This window comes from Octopus bimaculoides, chromosome 15 (assembly GCF_001194135.2).
Source record: "Octopus bimaculoides isolate UCB-OBI-ISO-001 chromosome 15, ASM119413v2, whole genome shotgun sequence".
Lineage (NCBI taxonomy): Eukaryota > Metazoa > Mollusca > Cephalopoda > Octopoda > Octopodidae > Octopus > Octopus bimaculoides.
Genome location: NC_068995.1, coordinates 33,292,903 through 33,299,693, shown reverse-complemented (window position 1 = coordinate 33,299,693; position 6,791 = coordinate 33,292,903). Strand labels below are relative to the sequence as shown.

At 38.0% G+C, this 6,791-nt stretch overlaps 1 long non-coding RNA gene across 1 annotated transcript in view; it reads left to right on the top strand.

The window, feature by feature from the left end:
• LOC106880616 (uncharacterized) overlaps positions 1-4,093 on the top strand; it is a 21,515-nt gene extending 17,422 nt beyond the window's left edge. Inside the window, exon 4 of the long non-coding RNA XR_008265622.1 lies at positions 3,634-4,093. This is a non-coding gene — a long non-coding RNA (uncharacterized LOC106880616). The remainder of the gene's footprint in view (positions 1-3,633) is intronic.
• Positions 4,094-6,791: the final 2,698 nt, after the last annotated feature.

The window sequence follows — 6,791 nt, the reverse complement described above, 5'->3', positions numbered from 1 at the left end:
AAATGGAGATTGGGAAGTTAATAATTGTTTATTATTAACAGCAAATTAATCATCATCCCTTACAGCTGTTTCAATTAATACTTAGTAAAAATTAAGTAAATATTAAATTTATATGACCTGAGCATAATATCTTCAGAGGGGAAAAAAAAAAAACTTGAATGTTTTATATGTGTTTATGGATTCATTCTGCTATAATGAATCCATAAACACCTATAAAACATCCAAGGGTATATCTATGTTTCACGAAACTGCTTTGGTATGCGATCTATGCTTTATATTGTGATCTACAATTTGGAAAGTTATATTTATAAAGAAGAAGGAAAACACCTGTATTGGTTTCGAAAGAATGTCTGCTTCATTCTAATTTCAATTTCATAATAAATGTATAAAAATTTTAATTATCGATTTGCCCATAAAATTAGTAAGCTTGTTTCAAATTGGCTTCAATTTTATATATTTTTAAATAAAGGTATGAAAATGTAAGAATGTTTTATTTACGGAAATAAAATTTGACTCTTGTAGATCACGTTGGCTACGTAGATCGCATACCAAAGTACCACCTATATATATATTTATTTATTTATTGCCCACAAGGGGCTAAACATAGAGGGGACAAACAAGGACAGACAAAGGGTTTAAGTCAATTACATCGACCCCAGTGCATAACTGGTACTTATTTAATCAACCCCAAAAGGATGAAAGACAAAGTCGAACTCGGCGGAATTTGAACTGAGAATGTAACAGCAGACGAAATACCGCTAAGCATTTCGCCTGGCGTGCTAACGATTCTGCCAGCTCGTCACATGATGGGCTTTGTCAATCTCCATATGAGTTCTCCTTTCATCTTTTAATTGTTTCAGTCATCTGACTACAGCCATGCTGGGGCACCACCTTGAAGGGTTTAGTTAAATAAATTTCCATCAGTACTTGTATGTTTTTGTAAGCTTATTCTATCAGAAGTGGAGGTAGAATGGCCCAGTGGTTAGGGCAGTGGACTCGCGGTCATAGGATCGCGGTTTCGATTCCCAGACTGGGCATTGTGAATGTTTATTGAGCGAAAATACCTAAAGCTCCACGAGGCTCCGGCAGGGGATGGTGGCGAACCCTGCTGTACTCTTTCACCACAACTTTCTCTGACTCTTACTTCCTGTTGCTGTCGTGCCTGTAATTCAAAGGGTCAGCCTTGTCACACTGTGTCACGCTGAATATCCCCGAGAACTATGTTAAGGGTACACGTGTCTGTGGAATGCTCAGCCACTTGCACGTTAATTTCATGAGCAGGCTGTTCCGTTGATCGGATCAACTGGAACCCTCGACATTGTAAGCGACGGAGTGCCAACGACAACAACAACAACAACATTCTATCAGAATTTTTTTGCTAAACCAGTATGGAGATGTAAGCAAGCCAACACCAGTTGTCAAGCAGTGGGGGTGAGGACAAACATAAGTGCATACGTGCGCGCACACACTCACACACACACACACACATACACACGGTGGGCTTCTTTCAGTTTCTGCCATGTAGTGGGACTGAACCCTGAGTCATGTGGTTGGGAAGCAAATGTCTTACCACACAGTCATGCCTGCACCAATTGTTTACAAAAATTTAATAATTTTAATTGCTATTATTTCAAGCATGTATTGTATGTCGCAGCAATTGTAAAATAACTTGTTGCATTTGTGTGACTAGCTGGTTAGTCGCAGTAGTAGTTTACTAGAGCTGTTGCTATCATTTTGATGGTGATGGTAATGAAGGTAATGAGGAAGAAAGAAAGCCTTGTTTTTTGTTGATAGTGGTGAAGGAAAGCCTTGACTCTTTATGGCAAAGAGGCAAATAGCCCCAAGCCAAATTGGCTGAGGGTTAAAAATATGTTAATCACTAAGTTGGTTGCCAACTGCAGGGAATGACCTGGCTGTTTCAATTTATATTGTGGAATTTAAGCAAAGGATCACTAGAGATAGCAGTGACTCATCTCCCTGCCAGAAAATCAGTGCCGGGACAGGCACTGGTGTCATGATTAGCCAGTGAGCTTGTTAACAAAGCCTATGTGAGAGTTTCTCTTGTGGTATCTACTGTAATATAGTTTTTTTCTAACAGTACATCCACATTGAAGTGGGGGTAAATATTACCTCTCGGTATTAATACTGCCTCTGTTGCTAATGTATATATTTTTAACAAGCTCAATGGTTAATCACAACACCAGTTTGCAGGAGTAGGTAGATGTGATACATGATCAGAGTATACATCTCATGGGCTGTTCAATATGTGAATGTGTAATGGGTGTGTGAGACAGTAGTAGTAGCATTGTGTATATATGTGAATAAATATTGGTTTCAAATTTTAGCACAAGGCCAGCAATACCAAGGGAGGGTTTTAGTTGATTACATTGACCTCAGTGTTTAACTGGTACTTATTTTATTGACCCCACAAGGATGAAAGGCCAAGTCAACCTCAAAGGAATTTGAACTTAGAATGTAAGGACAGAGGAAATATCGCTAAGCATTTTGCCTGATGTGCTAACAATTCTGTCAGCTCACTGTCTTAGATGAGTAAATATTGAAGTGTGAATATAAAGCTGAGTCAGCTGAGGAATTTTCAATGAATGGAGCTGAGAAGAAAAGCTGTTATTTTCATTCCATGGTAAAACAAGAATACTTCTGTTAATATTTGCATATGGTTTGGTAGTGCCTAGGAGGGAGTGCAGAGGCCAAGTCTATCTGGTGATATGAACATGAATACCTGTTATGGGCAAGAGATAAGTTGGATAGTGAGCCAAATAAAAGTTTTTCTATACTATCCATAATTATAGCAAGGTTGCATAAAATATTGACTAACAGTTAAATGAAACAGTGCAGACAGTATACTCAGGAGAAAATGAGTCTGTGTTAGCAAGTTGATCAAGTTAAGCAAGATTGACAGCTAGGGATGTGAACATTCTTGTCTTTATAAGACATGGCTTAAAAATCCAACAAATGGAAAGCAAAGCAGCAGTGCAATGTGAACTGTTGCTAGATGTTGCAGCTGACAGAAACAAAATTGTGAATTAAAGCTTAGAGTTGATGGAAGTAGAAAGTACAGTAGAGGTTGAGTATACACTCAGTAACCAAAAGCATCCATGTGCAAAACAGGAAGCAAAAAGAAAGGATGTGTAAATTAACTATGTAAGATGTCACTGAATTATGGATGGTATATAGACAAAAGGATGGGGTACAGTAGGAAAACCATCAAAGTGTGTGTGACATGCTGAGGAGGGCTTGATGCAAGTTTGAGAAGAATGTATTCTAATAATGCAAGTCTGCGGGAATTAGCAGATAGGATCCCAGCAAGGTTTTTCAATTCCGCAAGTAAGACACCAGTCATAAAAACAAAATTAAATCAATGTTTCCCAATATAAGGAGAGTCAAAGACTTGGAAAACTGTTTTAAGAAGTCTACTGTATTTAGTTACATCTCAAAGTTCTAAGTTGACTTTGTCACCACTCTGATGTCAACAAGATAAATACTTATAAATATATTCTGGATTAATTTAATGAATTATCTCCTACCTTCCCTTTGTCTTTCTCTGTCTGTTTCTCACAGTCTTCTTTTGTATGTTAGTTTATCTGTCTGTCTCTATCTCCCTCTCTTGTAAAGGTTGGCTGAGTGTATTTTGAAAAGAAACCAAATTTACCATAAAGTAAATGAAGTTAGCAACTAATAACAAAGCAATCCAAGTCACGTTGTGAATGGAATTGTCTGAATGGAAACTATAAAGGCTGTGAGCTGCAAGAAACAGAGTCTATTTATTCCATAGTTTTAACAAAAACTACAACAAAAACATCAAACAGAAACAATCTTTGCAAATAAAAATGTAACACAATAAACAATGGAAACACCACCATTAGCAACAACAATAACAACTAAAAACAAACAATAAATGATCTGATGGGAAGTTTAATGTTATTGATTCTGTTAAGTTATGTACATGTATGTAATATTGTGTGTATGTATTTAATGTTATTCTTTTACTTGTTTCAGTCATTTGACTGTGGCCATGCTGGAGCACTGCCTTTAGTCGAACAAATCGACCCCAGGACTTATTCTTTGTAAGCCTAGAACTTATTCTATCAGTCTCTTTTGCCGAACCACTAAGTTATGGGGACATAAACACACCAACATTAGTTGTCAAGCGATGTTGGGGGACAAACACAGACACACAAATACATACACACACACATTTATATATTGGATCATCTCATAAATATTGTGGTTTTTTATAATTTTATTTTTCAAAATTAAGATAAAGAAAGTTCTTTTTAAATCTAAAATATACTTCCCTTCATTTTCTACAATGCTATTCCATCTATCTGGTAGACTTGCAAGGCCCATCTTTTAAAATTCACTTGTCTGTGACGAAAAATACTCCTCCAGTACTGTTCTGACCTCGCCTACCGAATTCATATTTTTTCTATCCAAATGATTTTGAAGACTGCGGAATAAATGATAATCAGCTGGGACAATGTCTGGTGAATATGGTGACAGTCATTGTTTCCCATTCAAACTGCTACAGCCTTTGGAATATCATCCTCGCTGTATGTGGCTAAGCGTTATCCTGATGGAAGAACACTTTTTGTCTTGAAGCCAAAGATGGTCATTTGTCTTCTAGCACAGGTGTCAATGAATGGTTGAGTGACCAAATCCAAACTTTTCTGCTAGTTCCTCAACAGTTACGATAGGATTTTGTTCCACCAGGGTTTGCAGGACATCCTCATTGAGCTCTATAGATCTTCCAGGATGAGGTTTGTTCTCTAGGCTGTAGTTTCCAGCTCAGAATTTCTGGAACCACTATTGACACTGGCTTATGGTTATTGTCCAAACCCATATACTACATTATTATTCCTCGTACTTTCCGTTGTGTTGTTGCCTTTATTGAATTCATAAGGCAAAATATGCCGAATATGCTCCTTTGTCACTTCCATTATAGTTTTGAAAAAATAACTGTTAAAATAGAACTACACTCTTCAAGACTTGTACTAAGAATAAACTCAAGGCAAGTCGATGCAGGTAGTTTATTCTGTTCCCCTCCAACTTTTAGTTCATGCAGTAGAAAAAAACATTATTTATGGGATGATCCAATATATATACAACAGGCTTCTTTCAGTTTCTGTCTACCAAATCTACTCACATGGCTTCTACTATAGTCCAAGGCTATAGTAGAAGACACTTGCCCAAGGTGCCATGCAGTGGGACTGAACCCGGAACCATGTGGTTGGGAAGCAAGCTTCTTACCCCACAACTACTCCTGCACCTATATTATGTATATCTTTTATTTTTCACTTCTTTCAGTCCATTGACTGTGGCCATGCTAGAGCACTGCCTTAAAGAATTTCTTTTAGTCAGATGAATCAACCCTAGTACTTATCTTTTGGTAAGCCTGGTACTTATTCTGTCGGTTGCTTTTGCTGAACCACTAAGTTACGGGTACATAAACACACTAACAATGGTTATTAAGCAGTGGTGGAGGGGAGAAACACTAACACAAAGACACACACACACACACACACACACACACACACACAAACATGTGTGTGTGTGTGTGTGTGTGTATATATATATATATATATATATATACATACACACACATATATGTATATATATATACACAACAAGCTTCTTTCAATTTCTGTCTACCAAATCTTCTCACAAGGCTTTGGTTGGCCTGAGGCTATAGTAGAAGACACTTGCCCGAGGTGCCACACAGAAAGACTGAACCCAGAACCATGTGGTTGGAAAGCAAGCTTTTTACCATGCACTACTACACATGGCTACCTGTATATTAAGTATCTTTTATTTACCCCAGTCGCTGGGCTGCAGTCAGGCTGGGTTGCCTCCACAAAGGCTTTAGTGAAACAAATTTACCCCAGTCCTTCCTTTTAAGCCTGGTACCTATTCTATAGGTCTTTTTTGCTGAACCACTAATTTATAGCGATGTAAACAAACCAACCCTGGTTGTCACGCAGTGGTTGGTGAGGTACAAACACAAAGACATACACATACACACATAGATACATACACACATACATACATATATACACATATATATCATCATCATCGTATCATTATCATCATCATCATTTAACATCCATTGTCCATGCTGGCATGGGATGAAAAGTTTGACCAGGGTTGGCAAACTGGAAGGCTGTACCAGACTCTAGTCTGATTTGGTATGATTTCTATGGCTGGATGCCCTTCCTAATGCCGACCACTCCAAGAGTGCTATGGGTGCTTTTACATGCCACCAGCATTGGTGCCATTTGCATAACACCATTATCTGTCACAACTACGATTTTATTTGGCTTGATGGGTCTGGGTTTCTTTTAGTTTCCATTTACCAAATCCACTCACAAGTCTTTGGTTGGCCTGGAGCTATATTAGAAGACACTTACTCAAGGTGCCACACTTTGGGACTGAACCCAAGACCACATGGTTAGGAAGCAAGCTTCTTAATCACACAGCAATGCCTGTATATATAATGTTTTTTTCTATAAGCATTCAGAACTAAACAGCAGCAACAACAATAGTGTGATATCAAGAAAATAAATATCAGTAATACAGCAAAAGCTAGGGAGCTCCTGTGTGGGCCATTAGCTTTTTAAACTTAGTAAACAAATCTGTCTCCAAATCACACCCAACTACCTTTAAAAAGAACTCATCATCATCATCATCGTTTAACATCCGCCTTCCATGCTAGCATGGGTTGGACGATTTGACTGAGGACTGGTGAACCAGATGGCTGCACCAGGCTCCAATCT